This window comes from Rhincodon typus, chromosome 29, assembly GCF_021869965.1.
Source record: "Rhincodon typus isolate 14 chromosome 29, sRhiTyp1.1, whole genome shotgun sequence".
Classification (NCBI taxonomy): domain Eukaryota; kingdom Metazoa; phylum Chordata; class Chondrichthyes; order Orectolobiformes; family Rhincodontidae; genus Rhincodon; species Rhincodon typus.
Window position 1 is genome coordinate 22,112,368 of NC_063360.1, and position 24,100 is coordinate 22,136,467.

Here is a 24,100-nt window from a genome sequence, read left to right on the forward strand (position 1 = left end):
CACAGTAAGGACTGCAGACGTTGGAAGCTAGAGTCAGTGAATGTGGAGCTGGAAAAGCACAGCAAGTCAGACAGCATCCGAGGAGCCGGAAAGTCAAAGTTTTAGGCCGAAACCCTTCGTCTGGCTCCTAACAAAGGGTTTTAGCCCAAAATGTTCCTGCTCCTGGGATGCTGTCTGACTTGCTGTGCTTTCTCAGTTCCACATTTATTGACTTATACTTTAATGATCAGGACAATGAAACCGAGGGCATTTTGCTAAGTTTACAGATGATACAAAGGTGGAGGGACAGGTAGTGTTGCGGAAGTGGGGAGGCTGTAGAAGGACTTGGATAGGGTACGAGAATAGGCAAAGAAATGGCAGATGGCAAGCAATGTGGGAAAGTGTGAGGTTATGTACTTTTGGTGGGAATATAAGCATAGACTGTTTTCTAACTGGGGAAAGGTTTTTGGAAATCTGAAGCACAAGGACTTGAGAGTCTTATTTCAGGATTCTAAGGTTTAAAAAGCAGTTGACACCCAGGAAGGCAAATGCAATATTAGGATTCATTTCAAGAGGGCTAGAAGACAAGCAAGGATATACTGCTGAGGCTGTACATGGTTCTGGTCAGACTGTATTTGGAATACTATGAACAGTTTTAGGCTCTGAATCTAAGGAAAAATGTGCTAGTGTTGGCTGGGATCCAGAGGAGGTTCACAAGAATGATCCCAGGAACGAAGGGCTTGTCATATGAGAAGTGGGTGAGGACTGAGTCTGGGGTGAAGGGTGAGGGGAGAATCAGAATACGGAGAGGCATAGAGATGTTTCTACTCGTAAGAGAGATTAGGACCTGAGGTCATGAAAAGGCTGAAATGAGGAATTTCTTCAGCCAGAGGGTGGTGAATCTGGAGAATTGCCACAGAAGGCTAGAGGCCAAGTCATTGAGTTTTTAATATATAGATAGATTCTTGGCGAGTAAGGGAATATGGTTATGCGGAGAATGGGGTAGAAAAACGTCACCATAATTGACTAGTGGAGCAGACTTGCTGGGACAAATTCTGCTTCTGTACCTTATTACCTGATGATGGAACTTAATTAAAAATAATCATGAGTTCAAGAAATGTGTTCATGATTCTAATCGTACAGGAATGGTAGAGACACTTAGTAATGAATTAAGAACATAAGTAGTGTATATCTATTCACAACCTGATATGCTCAGTACTCTTCTGGTACTTAAGACTCCCTCTGTCCACTCTGAATACAGGCTGTTGTCGTTACTGGTAAGTCACACCTACTCCAGCAATGTCGTAACATATCTAAACAGAATTTTTAAACGCCCATTGCTGCATCTTCCCAGATATAACTAGCATAAATGATGTACATTCTCACGCTGTAGCCGTATTGATCCGCAAGGCTGCAGGCGCTTTCAAACATGGCTGTGGGACTGCCGGCCCCGAGCTGCTTGAGGGAGAGCAAACTGGGCTAGCATCGCTAGACCAGCAGTTGAAAGCTGAAGAGTGGAAAAGAAAAATCATGGTCCGAAGTTAAATGAAACGTTTAATTTACCCCCCCCCCCCCGGAACTAATGGTTTCGGCGAAACACATACGAGTTTCGTATGAAAAACTCAGCCGGAAATTAAAACGGGGCAGATTCCATGAGACGATCTGACGTCAGAGGCTGCCTTGTCTGCGTGCTTTTACGCCACATTTTTATATTTTTCGTCACTAAAACATGTCCTGCTGTAATATTGTTCGAAAACTGCTCGAAGCCTCTTTTCCCACCCCCAACAAACAAACGCAAACGGCCTATCCGCCTCTTATCAACGCGGCGCTTACGGCGAGACCTCCACCTGGAAACTACTTTCTCCTGAACTTTCCTCTCCCTGCTCATCCGAACTTGTGGTGGGGGAGCCCTGATTGACGGTTCAAATAGCCAATCGGAGTCGCGGTTGTCCCTAGCAACGCTCCAAAGCGGTGGAGATTTCAGAAGAATGGACCAATACGCGCGGAGAGTTCCGCTAAGCCAGCAAGTTCGGTGGAGTCTGGCGGTCGGCGGGTAATGCGCATGCGCAAAGGAGTTGCCCTGGTGCTGGATTGGAAATAGGTTTAGAAAAAAAATCCCAGCGGTGATATAAAAAAACAGCAAGAGAGGGAGACAGAAATGAGGGAAGAAGCTGCTGTAACCCTGGCCTAGAAAAAGGTACTAAGTGTTTCTCACCTCTGAGAACAGAGCGGTGAAAGAGAGAGGCTGGTTTTTCGATGTTGCTCTCTGGGGATTTGTGTATTTTTGTCCTAAGAATTACTTAGGATTAGGCTCGGTAGTGTTTGGCTAGGCCTCCATGGACTCTTGCCGCTTTTAAATGAACTAAATCCTGTTCCCTCTGCCTCTGGCGCTGTATCCCCTGCTTCAGAGAAGCTTTCAGTTTGTTGCTTTAGATGTGACTGGAAACACCGACGTCCATGTCAGATGCAACACTTTAAAACACTATAAGGGACTCTTCTTTTTTCCTCTCTTCTATTTTGTAAATGGAATTTTTAATTGATTTTACCAAGTTGCTCAAGTCCAGGCCATCGACGGTGCAAAAGCGTTTGCCAATATAGACGTAGGAGAATTTGCACATCGAATTGTACCAAGTTGAGTACTGTATTTCGGGTGGTGGCTGTGTTTGTTGGGTGAGCTTACCATGAAACCACCAGATGAATGAATTCCATGTTCGATCCAGCTAAAGCGACTGCATTAGCGCTTGGTACATTTTGTCTGTATCTATTAAACGTTTATTGTCTTTTGGTAATTTTTTTAAAAATCTAGTTAACATTCATAGAGGGTACCATGGATGGAATAACACCTGTATAAGGCATTACAGTTGTTACTCAACCTTGCAGTACTCTCATTTGACTGTATTTGTTACCATTTTCCTTTCTACAACAGCCCTCCCCTAATTCCTTCCAATCAACAACAAAGCAAGCCCTCTGTAACAGATAGAAATACCTATGGTTCCTCTTGGACAATGGCTAATTATCGATTTTCTGCTTGGTACAATGCCATAGCATGTCAAAATGGCTTAATGGCTAATGTCATCTTTGGTCTGCCTTCTAAAGGCATTGGTTTAAAGTTTTGAGGTATGAAATACACTTTAGATTTGAAGTTACTGGTCAATATATTAAGAGCAAATCTGAACTGCTAAATTTCCAGAGCAAGCAATAACCTTTTTTTAAAAGACATTTGAACTTTCAGTTAATAGTTGAAACATTGACAAGTTTGCATATTTTAAGGCTTCTACTGTAACAAAAGACTAAATACATTCTTTTTTGTTTAGGACATTGTAAAAGCCAAAAAGGACAAAAGCAAAAGCACACTTTCCATTTACATTATATTGAACTTTAAGTAGGCATTCACTTGTTTGGAGCCAGTCCAAGTTAGTATTTATTTCTGTACTTTTCCTGAGCTGAAAAGTTCTCAGGCTCTGAACTGCCTTTCACAGTGAGGTTTTTCCCTTGGAGGTTCTTCATCATCCAGCTGGGTAAATCTTCACGCTTTGAACTCCTCATGAATTCAGTCTGTAATCTCAGGATGAGCTTTCACATACATTTACTATGTGGTGAACCATAACAGCTTTCTGGTGGCTGGTTTCACTCTCCTGATAGACTAGCCATGTCAAGAGCTTTCAGGAATAACTTGGACCCTTCCCCTGTTGAAGCCTATTTCCATTTAGACACACATCATGTTGGGCTTGAATCAAGTTAGAAGTGCTGATTATCTGTTCTTAACACTCTTAATTTTCTGCAATAGGGTCGTAGAGATTTATAGCATGGAAACAGACCCTTTGTCTCAACCTATCCATGCTGCCCAGTCTTTTAACAATTAAACTGGTCCCATTTGTCTCCATTTGGTCCATATCCTTCCATGCCTATCCAATCCATCCATGCGCCTGTCTAAATGTTTCTTGAATGACGAAACTGTACTTGTCTCCGCCACTACCTCTGGCAGGCCATTCCAGATACTCACCACCTGCTGTATGGAAAAAATTGCCCGTCTGGACCCTTTTGTATCTCTCTCTTCTCACCTTAAACCTATGCCCTCTGGTTTTAGACACCCATTCCGATAGGGAAAAGCTGTTGGCTTATCTATTTTATAGACTTCTGTAAGGTCACCCGTCTTCAATATAAATATACAGTGTAATGCATATCTGCTTACAACCTGATATGCTCATACTTTTTTGGGACTTAAGCCTCCCTCTATCCACTCTCTGAAAACAGGCCAACGCCGCTATCTCCAAGTCCCACCTACACCAAAAGTGTCATAACATCTCTATAGACAGTTTTTAAAAACACATTGCTGCATTTTACTGGGAAAATACTGCAATGAGGGCTCCCCTTAATGTCTCCCAGTCAAACTGCTTGCTATCAGCTGATTTCAGATCAGATCATATGGCCCCTTCATTTTACCTTAAGTTTAAGGCAGTCTCAAAACACGACAATCTTAGAGACTTCAATTGTAAGTGAATGTAAATTGAATTATGCCCAAACCATAATATCAATAAGTAGAGCTTTGCTTGATAGTTGCAATGCTTGACTACTACCTTATTTGTTTATTTAATTTTAATTAAATGCGCTCACATTGCATTAAGGTTAATGCGTGTTTTTGAACGCAAATTGTAGAGTTGTGCTGGTGCTATATACTGGAAAGCTGTAGCTTTAAATGGTACAGCTGTAAGGGCAGATTGTTGATACTAATGTATCCTATTATGAATGTAAATGGAAAGGAGTGGGAGGGGTGAGGGATGGAGAATATCAACCAAATACATTTCTAAGTATGTTTCATAGTTGCCTCTGCTGCTTTGGTGGGTGGGGGGAAACAAACTCTGCATCTCCATTTGTAAAATGAAGTTTGAAATATTGTAGTGAATTGATCTTCAGTTGCAACGCAGCTTGAATGTGATTTACTTTTGAGAATTCTTCTTAGCAAAATCAACTGGTCTTACGGGATGATGGCCATTATTTTATTTTCTGGTACGTCCAAACAATGGTGGACATTTTGGTTGAATATCCTATCTAAAAGATGACTGTATACTACTTGAGTATTGTTTACACTTGAGATTTTTGCTACTGTATGACTTAATATAAATTTGTGAATAGTATTCACAGTACATCGAAGTTGCATGTTATCACTAAATCTCTAGTTTGGCTCTTGGAGCTGATTGTTGGGATCTGAATAATCTCATGTATCCAGGACTTTGAAGCTAGCAGTAGCCCTTTTGTGTGGTTTGTAAAAATTGGATTTTACCTCTTTGAGGCCTGATTATTTTGAGAATTTATCTCATGACTGTCCCGTTTCTTTTTCTTCATCTTTTCCTGGATCATTTTTAACTTTACTGCAAGGCATTTCGGAAGTGTTGGACGTTGACTGTTCTACTCTTCCAACATATCCTACTAAATGCATAGTCTGGTGCATTTTGAGCACATTTTTAATATTGGGCTATCTGTTCTAAGATGTAGTCTGAACTTCTGTAAATACGAATGCAAAGTTATACTATTAGCTTAGTTTGTAGTATTTTGAACCTTTGACATGAATCTTTGATTTTTAACAATGTTTTAATATGCCTTTCTTTGATTAATTTTATTGCTGACAAACCAATTGCATCGTGGTTTTATAAGGTTTTTGAGTAGATTTGTAGCTCGGGTTGTGGATGTTGTGGTTGGTTGGCTCACCGAGCTGGTTCATTGTTCCGCAGATGTTTCGTTACCCTGCTGGGTAACGTCATCAGTGCAGCCTCTGATGAAGCACTGTTGTGTTTTCCCGCCTGGTATTTAAACTCAGGTGTCCGTTGAGTTGGATTACGTCACTTCCAGTTTTCCTTTGCAGTGGAGTATATATAGGATCTGGCTGTATGTGTTTGTTGATGGCTTCACCGTTTTGTGGTGGTTTTGTGCTTGTGACTGTATTGGAGTAAAGATAAAGTAGTCATGGTCATACCAGACTATAGGATTGCACTCTCAGTCAAGAGAAAGACAACCGATGGTGGTTTAACCCAAGAGTCGACATGCCTTAGGTAAGGAGACAGGTTGAGAAGGAGAGTCCTTCATAATAACCTCAGCATTGCAGGAACTGAACCCATACTGTTGGCATCACAAGTCAGCTGTTCAGCACACTGAACTAACCAACTCCCTGGATTGGAGCAAATCACTTAATACACACAATCGATACATTTTCAAATTTAACTCAAAATACTTTGTTACACCATGTATTCTGAGGGCAATATTTTGACTGCTCACTTAAAATGGATTTTGTATTTGTATTTGTGTTATGCTTACTTATTCGGTGGCATTTTTTAAAAAAACTGCTCAGCTCTCAAGTTATGCCAGTTCATTCCTATAGTTTATTTGTTAGAAGCAAGGATCCTGCCAAAAATTTCTATGTTCAGGAGGTTTGCTAACTTCTTTATTGCAAACCCTGTGTTCCTTAGACCCGTATAATTTTATGTTTTACTTTAGTGGAAAGTACTTGATGCAGATGGAGACTGGGAAATGTCCTGACAAGTTATTTGTTAATAGTTAGTCTTTTAGACAGGACATTACTGATCCTAAAAGGAACTAGATAGACTAATACTGTAATTCATTGGTGTTTTGTGTGAATAACTATAACTCAAGTTATGTTAGTCTTTTGATGTGCAAAGAGTTTTAAATTATCTTTAACTGAATTCTTTAACGAGGCAAAAGGAAGAAAGTTACAGAATTGACTATTTGGTTGTATTCAAATATGAAACTATTGTGATATTAAATTGCAGCAGAATTCAATTATAGGGAGTACTGGTAGGGTGGTGGAAGAAGTAGGGCATGTTTAATAAGTTTGTCATCAATGCTGTGTTTCCCAGACGTATTTTGGTATTTCTGCAATATCGAAAATTGCAACACACTCTCAATTGTTAGGCGATTAATTTTGACAACCTCAAATTTGGGGGGACAAATTGTGAAGTTAACTTGGAAATTTGTTGTGGCGATCTGACTATTGATCATCTCTGCTAACAGTTTATATTGTGCAATCATGTATTCAAGTGTTTAAATTTCTGCATGGAGTCAATGGCTACATGCCAAACCTGAGAGCATTGTTATGTGCAATAACTCGCATATACCCAAGAAAAACTTAGTGTGCCTGGTTTTGTCAATGTTTTCAATGTTAAAACATTCGTACTTAATTGCATTTTTCAATATATGACTGTTTATACTGGCACAACAATGCTATTTTCTTGTAAAGTAATTTGTATGCACCCTCTTCACAGTTTCGGGAAGATCAAATGTTGGCTACATGATGATATGGAATAGATATGTTTTAAAAAGCAACTTTTGCTTCTTTGAAAGTGTAATTTCAAAGTTATCCAGATTTAATGTTCAGTTTAATTTTTTTATGAACAGAAAGGGCCAAGTGCTTTAATTTCTTGAAACAAGAGAATGATAGAAATTATTTAAAGACCAGCTGCTTCCTATAGACCAGAAGATAAAGTGAAAACCGGTCACAAGCGATGATTTAATTGGGGATAAAATTCAAAGATACTGGGGTGTCTTTATTTTTGAAAAAGTGTGAAGGCTTCGAAATCACTTTTCTTAAAACATTTGTTAAATGGCACTGGCAAATTCATGTATATTGCCCGTCCAAGCTTGTCCTTGGAGAAGGCAATGATGAGCTACCTTGGATAGCTATAGTCCATGCAGTGCTGATTGTGGAGGCTGATCCCAGTCTTTTGATGCAGTAAAGAAATGGTAATAGATCTCCAAGTCAGGATGGTATGAGACTTTGGAGACAAACTTGCACCTAGTGTTCTACCCAAGCATCTGTTGAGCATGCCATTCTAGATGGTAGAGGTAACAGGTTTAGAAGGTACTGTCAAAGGAACTTTGGTCAGTCAGTAGAGTGCACATTGCCACCTGTGGATGTATTTCCTAAATGTATAATTTCACCATATTCAATCAGACGTGTTCCTACTTGGTGGAATAAGTTTCCAAGAACGGTTTGGGAATGGCTTATGTGAGCCTTCATATGGTGAGTGTATGTTTTATGGTCTAACCTAGAGTCATTTACAATCAAAATATTCTTGGTTATACTCATGGTCTGTATGGAAATGAGCCAATCTTGGCCAAACAAGTGTAGGATACCGAAAATGTTCCATCACCCTGTGGTTGGCAGAGAAATTCATTTGAGGTTCTAGCTTCTGTTTGCTGAAATTCCAGGAAGGTGCTTGTGCCATATAGGATGTCCACTTTGGTTCATAAAGCTGTCACTGGATTGTCAAGGTCATTTGGTGTCAGAATAAAACTTACACACATGAATTCATGCTCCTTACTTTATAGCCACTTTAGGTAGAAAGCTGGAGTATTACGTAAAAGACCAAGTACACATACGTATTCAGGAACACTGGCATTCTGAAAATGCAATAAGTACTAATTTGCTGGGAGAAACATAATTTTGAAATCTTAATTGGAAATAATTTATGCTTGCAAATAAATTGTAAACGAATTATTAATTCTAAAAGTTTGCCTTATGCACAGCTGAAAATAGTGCAAGAACAAGGTACTTTGTGTTTCCTTTTTTACCTGCTCATTACACGCGTAGGAGTGTACCACAAGCTTCTGCAGAGAAAAAAGTTCCTGAACAAGACAATTTTTCGTCTGTACCGGATCTGTTCAGTACAAAAATACCTTTTTTTTTTTTTTGGCAGCATAATTTACTATCTATGCAAAGATCAGTGTAGGCCAGGTCAGTCAATTTCTAATACTTACAACATATAGAAAGTCAAAAGTACCCATTGTACTCCAAAGTAAATGAATAGTTGTAGTTATTTTTTGGTCTGTTTAATTTGGGGGCTTTTACTTGATTTTCATTTAAGATACAATTAAGATTCCTGTTAATGTGCACACTTCCTTTAGAGCATTGCCCAGTTCATCATACAGAAGATATACAACCAGCACGAATCCGATTAATGAATGTGGGTGTGCCACCACAGATATCATTGCCATGGCATTTTGCATACTGATAAAATTAGTACATTCCAGAACCTGAGTGGGTAATGTCTGCCAAGAGATGCTGCGGGGGGTATGTCTGAGATGGTGACTAGTCAGCCTGTATTCATGCCTAGCATATGTTTGTAATGATGTTGTCACTTTTAAAAGTCCTGAGTGTTTTTTTTTGAAGAGAGGTAATAAAGGCAGAGGTGTTGAATGGGCTACTGGATACGGCCTAAGTGAATAGCTTAGGAGGCCTTTAGGTTATTTTTAAAAAACTTTTATAACAATGGAAGGATGGTTGCCAGTTCTCTCAGAGCAGTCTTTCTAGTTCTTTTTCTTAGCTGTAGCAGTAAGAAGCTGTTTGGGTCTCAGAAGAGTTGGAACTTCAGTAAATAATTTCTAATTGCTACTTTCTCTGAAATCTCTGTTGATATTGTTTCCTTCTGGATTGGAGAATTGCACATAAGAATCTGTGTCTAAATTTACCTTTCTGCCAAGGGGTGTGTTTTGGGGATGCTACTATACTGGAACTGTTAATTAGTAATGGGCACTTGTACCTGTTATTTGGTTAAGTTTTCCATTAGTTAAGTTATTCTAAATTCCTCTTTTCTTTTGTTTGTATTTTAACTACAGTATTTAAATTGTGTTCTGTTTAAAGTTGAGTAGTTTGACTAGTCGCAATACATCTGGAGCGCGCACTTCACGTCTACCTTTTTAAGATAAGAAGTAGTTAGCATCTAGGCTACCATCTTAAAATATTTTGAGGGGGTCTAGTCTGTTCCGTAACATGCTGTCTAGGTCAGTCTGCTGTAGGAGTGTCCTGAGGATTTCTTAATCTTCTAAATACAAGGAGAATGATCTTAATATTTCCATGGTCTCCTATTGACTGAAGTCTTTCATCTGTGGTAATATCTTGGTAAACCTCTTTCGGACCATTTTGAAATCCTTTGCACCATCCTGAAGCTATCTTTTTTTTTTAATCAGCATGTTCTGAGATGTTTTACACCTCCTGGAGTCAGTGGGACTTGGGCCTGGATGTCTTGGCCTAGAGGTAGGGATACTACCACCAAACCAGAAGAACCCTTTGCATCTTTCCTGAATGACATTCCCTAATCAGCCTGTTCAGAGATGTCATGACACCGTTCTAGAGTAGATGGGGCATGAAGCTGGACTTCCTATCTGGGAGGTAGGAATGTTACCACTGTGCCACAAGAACCCTTTGCACCTTTCCTGAAATGCGATTCCTACACTGGTGAACAAGCACTGATTTAAACCAAAGCAATCACACTATAACTTCAAAAATGGAGGAATAAAATAGAAGATTTTAAAAAAAAGTAAGCCAGTTGGTACTTTTAAACACCTTGTCAACTTGCTGGGTCAGTTAGTTCAGTTGGTTGGACAGCTAAGTTGTGATGCAGAGTAATGATAACAGCTTTAGTTCAATTCCTGCACCAACTAAGGTTACCTAGCATGAATGACTCTCCTCAACCTTTCCCTTCGCCTGAGGTGTAGTGACCCACAGGTTAAATCATTACTAATTGTGTCTCTCTCTGAGAGAGCAGCCGTATGGTCTGATAAGACTATGCCAACTTTACCTTTACCCTTCATAACTTGCTGAACTATCAATTGAGTTTTTATATACAGCGACACTTATGTGTCTCTGCTCATAATTTATACAATAAATTGTGCATTTTCCATATCGCGTGTAGTTTGCTCCCCCTCAAAGCGCATCGTTTTATATTCTGTACATGAAATTCTATTTGCCATGCTTCTGACAATTTCACCATCCTGTTTGTTATCCTGAAGCTTATTAATTTGCCAGGTTTTTGTATTTCTACAACTTTATCAGGTTGCTTTCTTCATATGAGTCCAAGTTGTTCCTAAACGTTGTGGACCTAAAACTGATCCTGGAGGTGGGGGTTGCGGATAAACACTAACTCATAAAGAATATGTATCAACTATGAGCTAAGTGTATATCTTTATAGTGGAATTTCTTTTTGCTGAGATGTATTAGAACCTATGTCACAAAGGTCTATGTAAAATTTTGCAGTAGAATGTTTCTAATGTTATTAAAGTGATCTAGAAAAGAAGTAAGGGTGAGAAAAAAAGCTTTAACTTTTCATGCCCAAGTAATCAGGGTATGGAATGCATTGCCATGATGTAGAGTGGAGGCAGATTCAATTTGAGGCATTCAGTCTGGCATTGGATGATTGTTTGAATAAAAACAATGTGCAAGGGTATGGGTAGAAAGCAGGAGATTGGCACTAGGTAACAATGCTCATTTGAAGAGCTGGTGCAGACACAATGGGCCAAATGGGTTCTTTGTGTCTTGTGACTTCTGTGATTCTATATGACTACATTGTCTTAGCTTTCATGGGCTTTCAGCAGCTTAATGAGCCTCCCACTAAAGTGTTGACCAATGCCCTCTACAAATCTAAATGTACATTCATTGCGCTACTTTGAACAATCTTTTGTTACCTCATCAAAAATGAATAAAGTTGGCCAGAAAAGATTTGCCTATTAGCAGATCCATACTTGTTCTCCTTAATTAACCCATGTCTTTCCAAATGAGAGTTTTGACCCTGATGATGATGACTTTCAGAATTTTCCCCATTGAGGTCTTTCATGAATTCAATGTTTAGGCCGTCAGGCTGTAGGCTCCTGAGGCGGAATATGAGGTGTTGTTCCTCGAGTTTGCATTGTGTCATTGTGGCACTGAAAGAGGCCCAGGATGGATGTCACCCAGGGAGTGGGAGGAGGAGTTAAAATGGCTAGCAACTGGAAGATGGTGTTGATTATTGTGTGCTGAATGCGGGTGCTCCGCAAATGTTTTCTTTCCCTCCTCACAGGATGAGGGCATCACTGACTAGGCAGTATTTATTGCCCATCCCTAATTGCCTAGGGGGTTAGTTAAAAGTCAACCACATTGCTGTGGATCTGGAGTCACATGGTGATCAGACCAGGTAAGGATGGCAATTTCCTTCCCTAAAGGACATTAGTGAACCAGATGGGTTTTTCTGACAAACGATTTGTGGTCATCATTAAACTCTTAATTCCAGGTATTTATTGAATTCAAATTCCACCATTTGCCGTGGTGGGATTCGAACCTGGGTACCCAGAACATTATTTGGGTCTCTGGATTAACAGTCCAGTGATAATACCACTAGATCATTGCCTCCCATATCTGTCACTGAGTCTACATTTGGTCTTAATGTAGAGGAGGCCACATTGGAAGCAACAGATGCCATAGACCAGGTTGGAGGATGTACAGGTGAACCCCCTGTCAGGTATGGAAAATTTGTCTTGGGCCTCAGGGGCATGTGTAACATCTCCTGCAGTTGCAGGGAAAGGTGCTGGCTGTGGTGGTGTTAGTCGGGAGTGTGCAATAGACGAGGGAGTCGTGGAGTGAGTGGTCCCTACGAAAGGCAGATAGGTGTGGGGAGGGAAATATCTTTTTTTTTTGGTGAATCGGATTGTAGGTGGCAGAAATGGCGGAGGATGACGTACTGGATGCGTTTCTATGTTTAGGCCATCGGGCTGTAGGCTCCTGAGGCGGAGGTTTCAAAATCTCCCCACCCCATGTCCAACCCTCCCTCTCATCCCCGCTTCTTTGACCTGAAACTACCTGTGCATCTCTTTTCCCACCTATCCGCCCCAACCTTCCTAATGACCAATTCCCACTACCCCTACCTGCATCAACCTATCGCCATCCCACCTACCTTCCCCCAGCCCCACCCCTCTTCCCTCTCTTTATTTCCCAGCTCCCTGCTCCCTCCCCAGCCCTGATGAAGGGTCTAGGCCTGAAACATTGACTCTCCTACAGCTCTGCTGCCTGACTTGCCATCTTCCTCCAGCTCCACGCTGTATTGACTTTCCCCCATTGTGTGTTTAGCTGCCCTGGACTTAGTTTCTGATTGAGCCCCATCTCCACTTTGTTGAATAGTGATCTAACATTAGTCTAGAGGACCGAGTTGATACTGTGGTGCATGTAGATTGAAAGTTTCTGTTATTTCTACCTTTAGCTCTTTCAGCAGCATTAGATACATTCTACTGGGCAATTTTAGATAGACTTTGTGACACAGATTCTGACACATTTCAGTGAAAAGTGAACCACTTCATGAAGAATGTACTGAGACCATTCTGAATTAAAAGCAAGATTTGTAAAACCAGCATGCTCTTTGAATTGCTGTTAGTGCAAAACTGAATGAACATTTGAGCAAGCTTACATGTTCCGAAAGGATTCGTGCATATTTTCACTTGAAATTGCACATTCGTGGATTTCAATTTCTGGCTCTCACCATTTTATCGATGCAGCTGTGTTGTTTCAGGAGTTTTCTTTATTAAATAAGCCTATGTTAATTGGAATTGTGACTACAAAGGATGTTCATTTACAAACATCTTGCATTGAGCAGCAACTTGTCTTATTTATACTGGAAGTTCAACAAGTTTCATGTTTATTGAAAAATATTTGGATGGAATAATGGAATTTACAGAGCACTTTGATTATCTTTTAATCTTTTGTAATATAGTGTTATGTTTTCCAGAAGTGCATTTTCAGCTATTCTGTTTAAATTCTGTAAATGGGCCTTTAGACTGAACTATGTGGGCTTATACCCCTCTTGACAGTATAGTCACTTAGTCATGAGTGAAAGAATGTTTATAACCTGGTGGCTGAATATCCTTTTATTTTCAATACAGAAATTGAGATTTTAAGCAAAAGTGTTGTAATATCTTTAGTAATTTATTTAAAGCTTTAAATTTATTCTGAAATTTAGAGCTGCATTTAATCGTTGTTAATATCTTGGGAGAAAGAAGCCTTTAAAGACCAAAAGTTACCATTGAGCCTCTTTAACCAAGTCTTATCTCTGAGAATATTAAGCCTGAGGTGATGGCATGAAGTGACAGATGATTTAAAGTTTCTTTTTGCCCAGTGGAGAGGCTGCTGTTCTTTTGATTTTTGTTAGTATTACTATACAAGTAAGAAATAAGAGTTTATTTCTGGGTAGAGAAATAACACTTGTAACACACTTTCCAGCAGTGTAGATGGTTCTAGTTTGATGCCTTGTTGCAAATAAAAACAACTCTATAGGTTACACTAGTATAATTTAAGTCACTGGCTATTGTCAATATAAAAATTTAAAGGATCTGCGCATCCTATTTTCTTGCTGTTAAAGCTAAGCTTAATTTTGTTACAGAACTGCTAATCATATTTACTTCCATTTTTATCCTGTTTTTTTCCGATGAGTTGATTTTATTTTCAAAAATTTCCTCCATCCTGTCTGGTATCAAATTTATTTTGGTCTCTTTGCAGCAATCACTTCTACATACGGCCCCTTCCATCTGGAGAGGGGAGAAGAGTGCAAATAACTTCATTTCAGTTGAGAGATTGAAAGGGAAATGTTGTATGACCAGTTATTGTCCATGTTTTTTTAAATTGAATTTTGATTGAATTCAGACTGTAGTTTCTTTTAACACACTGCCATTATCTAGTGAACAGAATCAATTGTCATTTGACAAACTGTACAAACTTACAAGATCCAAGAAAGTGGTTTAAAGAAGGTTTTTACATTGCACATGACTGCTGTATTCTCATTGCATACTCACCGCCTAGAGACTGGATGACCCTGTTTGCCATATATCTTCACTTCTGTTCGTTGGACTGCAGTCCAGCCCCGCAATAAGATGATAATCTTCTCTTTGGTCACAATGCACAGAGCATCGAGAGCAGTTTTAGCACAAAGCTTTCTCCTACACTGAGCTTCTGTGGATAGCTGATTTAGGAAATGGAAAAGAACTGCAGATCTGCCAACATCTGAAGGTTTGACACCTACAATTGGAATCTATCTTTTCTCTTGAGATGCTGATAGATAGAGTCTTTCCAGCCTTTGTAGGTTTTGAACATTTTCAAGAAATGAAGAACGCTGCAGCAGGGATGTTATTCCGAGTTGAAACTGAATAAAAGTCTCTTAATGTGCATCTAAAATGCTCTGTGGGTTAGGAACAATTGGTACTGATGCTGAGTGCTTGAATTGGTTCCATTTTTTTCAGTGCTAAAATCACTCCCCTTGAGAGGAAAATAATGTTCAGTACTATGTATTTGTAATAATGTGCAAAAAACTAAAACCTGTTTTGTCATGTCAAAAATGAAAAGTTCAAAGTACTTGGGTCATAAATATTTAGCTGTGACAGAAATCTGCAGCTTTGTCCACTCATCCACAGCAATATCTAGCTAGTAACTTGCCAAGCAAAGTCTAACAGAAGAAATTTGAAACTTTCTGCTGTCACTGAATACATCATAAACGTCGTTGAGGCTTGTCCTTAACTTTTTATTACAAACGGGGACATTGTCCAAGGTGATTGAGGTTGCTTCAGATATGTATCAAGCAATTTGCAATGTAGAGCAGGTATAAAATTGAAATGTAACTGCATTCTAACAGAAGTGGAAGCAGTGTCTTCTTTTACTGAAGAGTAGTTAAGACTTTGTTTTTAACTGGCTGAAATTGAAATCTAGCATTATATAATTTGTTCTGTGCTGAGTTTCTTAAATATATTCAGTGAGCCAGGCAGCACTTTCAAATTTAATGTCACACACTTGCAGAGGCGTACAAACCTTGAAGATGTAGAAGCAAAATACTGCAGCTGCTAGAAATCTGAAATTAAAAAAAAAACAGAAAATTCTGGTAGAATTAAAGTCAGGCAGCACCTGTGGCGAGAAATGGGTAACACTTGAGGACTGCCGGAAGGGATACAAATTCAGCTTCAATTATTAAGATCTCTGCTAAAGCAATAGTAGGCTTCTTGAAGTTGAATTTGGCATCTTTGTGGTAGGTAGGGGAAACATTCTGCAGTGATTGTGAGAGAACTCCTGCTGGAAGGCTTGAATAACTAGATGCTGAGTGAGGAGAGATTGGACTTAGCAAGGTGGTGCCTGCAGTCTGTTGACATCTGCTGCCTAGAAACATTCATACTTCAGGATGAGTCACTACTTCCAGCAGAGAAGAAAATATTGAATACATTCAATAAGAGATTTTGTGCACAGTCCGACTCAAAAGAAACATAGCAAAATTCTTACTGCTTAAGTTGAATGTTATTGAAAGTGGTTCAGTATTAAATGCCTGAAAGATGACAAAATATTTGGACTTTATCTAGAAAGTGGTTCTGATTATTTTCTCAAATATAAGGTTATCATGGTGAAATTATCTGTTTGTGTAAGTGGGGCCAACAACCTTTTTATTCTGTCAAAGGATTATTGATGTATCTCATGTCCTTGATGTAAATGTAATTCATGATTTGGAATGACATTACTGTTGATCTTTGACAAATAACTTGCAGTGATGACCTCAAATTTAGTTTCCATTGCACATAAACCATTACATAAAGCAGTTACTCTATGGACGAGTTTTGTGCAAATGTCACTGTTTCTTATACCTTCACTTACATTTTGGAAAAGTTTTTTTATTTGATCCTTTCACAGCCCGCCCTTTCTCAGAGTTCAAAGGTGGTTGACAAGCCTGAGCCATCACCTGTTGTTACTTTGCTGATATCAACATATTACAAGGGGGTTAATTTGGCCTTGTGATTTTATTTTCCCATTTTCTCTCTGTGGGTCATATTTTGGCTTCATATTTCTTAATTTAATTGCAATCAGTTACTTGTGTGGCGAAATCTGAGGAATGTTTTATTCATGTTTTGTTATCATAGATTCATACATCACAGGCCAATGTGCCTCTTCCTTTGGTAAAGCTATTTGATTCATCCCATTCCTCTCTTTATCTCGGCCCTGTAGATATATTCCATTTAAGATTTTATGGTTTCATAGTTTTTTATTTTTGGTTTATTTTATGGTTTCATTATTTTTAACTGTTGCTATTTAATCTGTTTCCAGAACCCTTTCGGATAGTGCAACCTGGATTATAACGTGCTGTGTTTCTTTAAAACAAAACTCTGAACATCTTAAATCTCTTCTTTTGGCTACTGACCTTTTTCTGCCACTTGAAACAGTTCAACGTTATTTATTCTTATCAAAACCATTCATTTTTTGAATGCCTCTATTGCATCTCCAGAAATCTTTCCAAAAGGCCAAATCAATGATTTTTGCTTTAAATATAACGGTTTTGCATAACTTCATGGTATAAGTACGAAGATATTTTGTTTTAAACAAATTTCACAACCTATCACTTCCAAACATGTATCTGTAGGTATCTCTGTTCCTGAACTATGTTTCATTTTATTTCATATTATTGAATTTTGAAATTATGCCCCGTATACCTAGTTCAGAAAGAGCAGTGATCCTAATACTGACTGAGGAACACTACTCCAGTAGCTTTCATTATTCTAGTCTGGAAAAACAGCTCATTGGTACGCTAGAAAACTGTCTAAGGGACAAAAAATATTGATGTGCTACTCCTCCTTGTAAGTTTTATTACTTTTTCTAGCATGAGTGTTGTATAGTATTTTGTGAAATGCCTTTGACAAGTCCATATGTATCAACGCCCCCCTCTCTGCTAATTCAACACAATCCTCAACTGAACCAGTCAACTGGGTTTTCCTTTCATTATATCCTTGTTGAATTTCCATATTAGGTTATAGTTCCGTTATGACTTGGATGGGGGAATGCATTGTATTTCTCTATCACCATTACTCTATGGGTCACAACATAAATTTAATGCTTCTACCCAGTTCCTGATACAGCCTGATGCATGCTTTATCTTTAGTTGATTTGGAATTGAACAGATCCATTAACAAGGTTTCTTAAACACAATTAGGTATTTATTTTAAAATTTATTCAATAAAGATGCAAAGCTGGTTATCATGCTTATTTTATAATATAAAAATGTAGCTAAACACATCCATTTGAACTGAATACACAGTCAAAGAAAACACTTTTTTTTTTGGCTGATAAGATCTTAGTTCTTAAGGCAAAAAGGATGAGTTTTGAAATGTTCAATGGCTGTCTTTTCTGGTACACAAGCATGATTGTCACTGTCACCGTACACATGCAGTTGTCTCTGTGGACCTTTTTAGTAAATGCAATCGTTCTGGGAATCATCAATACATTCTTCCTATAGAGGGTTCTCACATGAGAGTAGCTGAACCAAGACTCCATATACCACGTGGGACCCACAACAAGGATTCTTTTCCAAAAACTGGAAAGCTGAATTGAAGAAGCTTTCTTTCAGCAGGCATCTCCCCAGTTACTCCCAACAATATTGAAGGCTGAAACTGGAACCTGACCCTTCTAAATCCGAGCAGGCCATCTCCAGTAAACAAACTTTCAGAGTGCTCCTCCTTCATCAGGTAAAGACTTCACCTGACAAATGAGCAGCGCTCCAAAATCTTGTGATTTTAAGTAAACCTTTTGGACTATAACCTCTAGTTGTGTGACTTCTGACTTTTGTCCACCCCAGTCCAACACCAACATCTCCACATCACAGGGAACAAACACTGAGGAAACACATGACTATCAAGAAATGCCTTGTGTGGAAAACAAATGTTTCAATGCCCTTTCATGACCTCATTTTTTAAAAAAATGCTAATCCATTTGTCCACAAAAGTGATCCAATATGAAGGCTTCATTATAGTTTTTTCCCAAATACAAAATTATTCTACGGCCTGTTATTTTCTCCAGAAGTTTTTCTTATGACCAGGTTGGCTGACTTTTATAGTTGCTGGGTTTGTCTTTCCCTGTCTTTAAGAGAGTATAATTTTTGGATTCCTCCAGTCCCTTAATCAAAAAAGATTGGAGGATTATGGCCACAGGCTTCTCAATTTTCATCCATACTTCCCTCATAGAATGCATTTAATTCAAATCAAGTGACATTTCTACAGTGTACATTGTGACTATTTCAAATACAACCTCTTTATCCATTTTTCTTCTCTTTTAACAATGTATTGCATTGGCATGTTCTGTCTAAAGAAAAAATGTAAACTATTCATTTAGTCTCTCAGCTGTGCCTTTTGTATTTCTCCAAGATCGTCTATTTGATCCCTTTTTGACCCCACCTTGCATTTTACTATTTGTGTTTATAAAAGAACTTCGGGATTCCAGTGTTTATATTAATCACTAATTTAATCTAATTCTCTCTCTTTTTATCTCTCTTATTCCCATTTTTAGGTCTTGAGCATATTACTTTACTTTAAATTGCCCAGCATGAAAAATAAGCTTTTTATTTGTTTGTTCATATAGAGATTGTCTGCCTTGGCAAATATTAATAGAAAGTTGCTCATAGCCATTGTGTTGTATCATATTGTGGTTTGATTCCTAATGCTCATTGGATCTGGAAGATACAAGCTACTTAAGAGTTTTAAATGAACTGAATCGAGTGACCGTCCTGTCATGTATTGCAGGTGCTGATTTCACTCCATTCCACAGATACTGATTTAAAGTTGTAGAATGTTTTTGCCTTCTGATTTATCACTTATTGTCAAAGTAAAAACGCTACTTAAAATCACTCCAAAACTCCAGATCCATATAACTAAATTAACACAAACTTGCAAACAAAAATTTAAACCCAAATAGAATTGAGTCAGTCTGGAGGTCTGGATTTCACGTGTTCAAACTGTCTGTGGTCTGAGTGTAGTGTGTTACAGATGCTTTTCTCTTTGGTTTCATTTATTTTTTCTGAAAAATCTTATTGAATCTATACTATTGATAAATACATGCTCCTGAAGCTGAGCATTTTCATGTTTTTTATGTCCATGCACAACGAGCTCACATAAGATTCAATAACATACCCACCATATATGTCTTCTTTGAAATAATAGTCAGTGTACAAGGTAACCTTCCATTTAAGGGAGCCAGGATTGTGCTGTCTTTGACATCAGAGCTGTAGTGTTACATTCAGCAATGATCAGTGCCTTGCTGTTTTGATTTGTAATGGTTATTTTCTATGTACTTTTGCATCTATTTGGGCTGACCTTTTTAAAATTACGTTTTTGTAGAATTGCTGCCTGTTGAAATTTCTACCAATATCTATGAGAGCTACGACAATTTTTAAAAACACTAAATGAATTATTTTAAGATATACAACAAAGCCGTGTTCTTGCCACCTTAACAGTTAGCAAGAGTTTTCACTTTACAGCTATAAAAAGTGAACTTCAGCATTGCTTTAGAAATCACTTGTTCAATTCTGGCCTAGGGACATTTAAGATATATATGGTTATGTGTAGGTTTATAGTCAAGTGGTATTTATTAATGACTTTTGAATCTGTAAAATAGCCCTTTTAAAGTTTAATTAACAAATGAGTTCATGGGAAGACACCCTGATTTCTAAACAAGAATTGTAGCCATTATAAGAAAGGAGACTATATTTGTACTCTGAAGTTTTACTACATGGAGTATGTATCGAGTCTCACTAATTTGTCAAAGAAAACCTGCATATTGTTAAGATTGCTGGCATGCTTGAATTATTAACAGGTCGGTTTATGTCATGTTTGACAGAGTTTTCTTATTAACTCAACTCAGGCCATAGGCTTCAGTGGCTGGCCAGCGTTTATTGCCTTTCCCTATTTGCCCTTGATAAGGTGCTAATAAGCTGCATTCTTGAACTGCTCCTGTCCACATGCTGAGATTAGACCCATCATGCCCTTAGGGCAAGAATTCCAAGATTTTGACCCAGTGACAGTGAAGGTATGGCAACATATCTCCATGTCAGGATGGGCAATGGCTTGGACAGAAACTTGCAGCTGGTGATGTTCCCAAGTACCTGTTGCCCTTGTCTTTCTAAACGGATGTGGGTCATGTGTTTGAAAAGGTGCAGTCTAAGGATCCTTGATGACTTTCTGCAGTGCATCTTGTAGACAGTACACTCTGCTGCCCTTGCAAGTCAGTGGTGGAGGGAATGAATATTTGTGGATGTGGTGCCACTAAAGTGGGATGCTTTGTCCTGGATGTTGTCAAGTTTCTTGGATGTTGTTGGAGCTGTACTCATCCCAGGCAAGTGGAGAGAATTCCATCACACTCCTGACTTGTGCATTGAAGATGGTGTACAGGCTCTGGGGAGTCAGGAGGTGAGTTACTCACCACAATATTTCTAGCCCCTGACCTGATCTTGTACCTACTGTTTATGTGATGAGTCCAGTTGAGTTTCTGGTCAGTAGTGGTTAGATCGTCTCTTGTTGGAGATGGTCATTGCCTGACATTTGTGTGGTGTAAATGTTACTTGCCACTTTTAGACAGGATATTGTGCAGATCTTGTAGCATTTGAACATGGACTCTTTCAATATCTGAGGAGTCACAAGTGGCACTGAACATTGTGCAATCATTGACAAACATCCCCACTTCTGACATGATGATGGAGGAAAGGTTGTTGATGAAGCAGCTGAAGATGATTGGGCCTGGGATACTACCTGAGGCTCCTGGAGAGATATCCTGGAGCTGAGATGATTGACCTTCAACAACTACAACCACCTTGCTGTGAGTCAAGTATGACTCCAACTGATGTAGAATTTGCCCCAATACCCATTGATTCTAGTTTTACAAGGGCTCTTTGATGCCACACTCAATGAAATGTGGCCTTGATGTCAAAGGCAGTCACTTTCACCTCACCTCTAGAATTCACCATTTTTGTTTTGAACCAAGGCTGGAATGAGATAGGAGCTGAGTGGTATTGGTGCAACCCAAACTGGACATCACTGAGCAAGTTATTGCTGAGGTGGTGCTGCTTGATAGTGCTATTGATGACATCTTACATTATTGATCAAGAGTGTGTTGATGGGTCAGTAGTTGGCTGAGTTGGATTTAGAGTCACACAGCTTGGAAACAGACCCTTCGGTCCATCTAGCCAACACCAACCATGTTCCCAGACTAAACAAGTCCCACTTGCCTGCGTTTGGCCCATATCTCTCTAAACTATTCGTGTCCTTATCCAAATGTCTTTTTAACATTGTAACTGTACCCACATCTACCACTTCCTCTCGCAGTTCATTCCCCACACAAATCATTCTGTGGACAATCCAATGCCCCTGATGTCCTTTTTTAAAATTTTTTCCTCTCACCTTAAAAATATACACCCTAGTTTTGAACTCTCCATGCTGGGGAAAAGAGCCTTGAGATTTGCCTTATCTATGCCCCTCATGATTTTATAAACCTCTGTTAGATCACTCCTTAACTTCCTACGTTCCAGTGGAAAAACTCTCAGCCTATTTTTATAACTCCAACCCTCCATTCCTGGCAACATCCTGGTAAATCTTTTCTTCACCCTTTCCAATTTTACTAGTATCCATCCTATAGCAGAGAGACCAGAACTGCACACAGCACTCCAGAAGAGGCTTCACCAGCATCCTGTACAACCTGAATATGATGTCCCAACTCTTATACTCTGTGGTCTAAGCAATGAAGGCAAGCATGCTAAATGCCTACTTAACTATCCTGTCTACCTGTGGCCCAAATTTCAAAGAATTATGTACTATGAGCCTTTGGGTCTCTGTGTTCTACAAGACTACCCAGGGCCCTATCATTAATTGTGCAAGTCTTGCCCTTGTTGTTTTATCAAAATGCAATACTTCATTTATTCAAACTACACTCCCATCTGCCATTCCTCAGCCCATTGATCCAATTGATCAAATCTCTTTGTAATCTTCTTCACTGTCCAGTATACCATCAATTTTAGTGTCATCCGCAAACTTATTAACCATGTCTCCTATATCCTCATCCAAATAAAAGTGGACCTGGTACTGGTCCCTGTGGAACACTCGTCACATGCCTCCAATCTTAAAAAAAACCCTCCACCACCACCTTGTCTCCTGCTATCAAGCCAATTTTGTATCCAATTGGTAAGCACCCCCTAGATCCCATGTGATCTAAGTTTACTAATTAGTCTACCATGTGGAACCTGGTCAAAGGTTTTACTAAAGTCCATGTAACCAATATCTACCATTCTGCCCTCATTAATCTTTTTGGTTATGCCCTCAAAACAATTTAATTAAGTTTGAGACATGATTTCCCTTGCACAAAACCATGCTGACTATCCCTAATCAGTCCTTGCCTTTTCAAATGCATGTAGATTAATTACCTTTTGAGAATCAACTCCAATAAGTTGCCCACCACCGATCTCCAGCTCACAGGTCTGCAGTTCCCAGACTACTACTTGCAGCTTTCTTTAAATAAAGGCATGACATTCGCCACCCTGCAGTCCTATAGTGCCTCACCCATCGTTATAGCCGATACAAATATCTCGGCTAGGGGCTGTGTAATTTCTTCCCTAACTTCCTACAACATCCCAGGATACACTTGATCAAGTCTCAGATTTATGCACCTCAATATTTTCTAAGACCTCCAGCACTTCCTCTTCTGTAATGTGAACTGTTTCTAAAATATCAATATTTAGTTAAGAAGTTCTCTAACCTCCGTTTATTTCTGCACAGCAAAAACTGATGCGAAATATTCATTTAGTATCTCTTCCCATCTCTTGAGGTCCAACACATAGATGACCTCATTGATCTGGGCACATTTTTCACATTGGAGACAATAAGGCCTGCAGATGCTGGAAGTCCGAGTCTATAGGTGGGCAGCTGGAAAAGCACAACAGGTCAGAGCAGGAAAGTCAGCGTTTAGGGCTGAAACCTAATGAAGTGTTTCGGGCTGAAATCCTTCACTTTCCTGCTCAACTGATGCTGTCAGACCTGCTTTGCTTTTCCAGCCTCTCACCTATAGACATTCCCCACATTGTTGGGTAATTGCCATTGTTGCAGCTGTAACTGAACTACTTGGCTAGGGGAGCGGTATGTCTTCAGTACTATTGCCAGAATGTTATCATGCCTGTAAGTGCTGTATGAAAATGCCCATAGAATTTTCACTGTTTTGTGCCCCCAGCTGTTTTAGATATCATGTGGATTGAATCAAATTGGCATCTGTAATGCTGGGGATCACTGCAGGAAGCCAAGGTGGAACATCCGCTTGGCACTTCTGGCTAAAGATTGCTGCAAATGCTTCAGCCTCATCTCTTATATGGGTGTGTTGGGCTCTTCTGACATTGAGGATAGGGATATTTGTGGAGCCACCTCCACTGGTAAACACTGAACTTTTGTTTTCCTGCTCAATGAAATCAAATATTAGATTTAGACTCCAATGCAAGATTTTAATCTTAAACTTTATCAAGTATTATTTCAAATGCTTTTCATTCAGTGG

At 39.1% G+C, this 24,100-nt stretch overlaps 1 protein-coding gene across 4 annotated transcripts in view; it reads left to right on the top strand.

Annotated features, from left to right (window-relative positions):
* The first annotated feature begins 1,993 nt into the window (after nucleotides 1-1,993).
* The window catches only part of LOC109912502 (casein kinase I), a 98,921-nt gene continuing 76,814 nt past the window's right edge, over nucleotides 1,994-24,100 (top strand). For all 4 annotated transcript variants that reach the window (XM_048614291.1, XM_048614293.1, XM_048614292.1 and 1 more), the window contains exon 1: nucleotides 1,994-2,176. The gene's annotated coding sequence lies outside the window, so the exon portion shown is untranslated. The remainder of the gene's footprint in view (nucleotides 2,177-24,100) is intronic.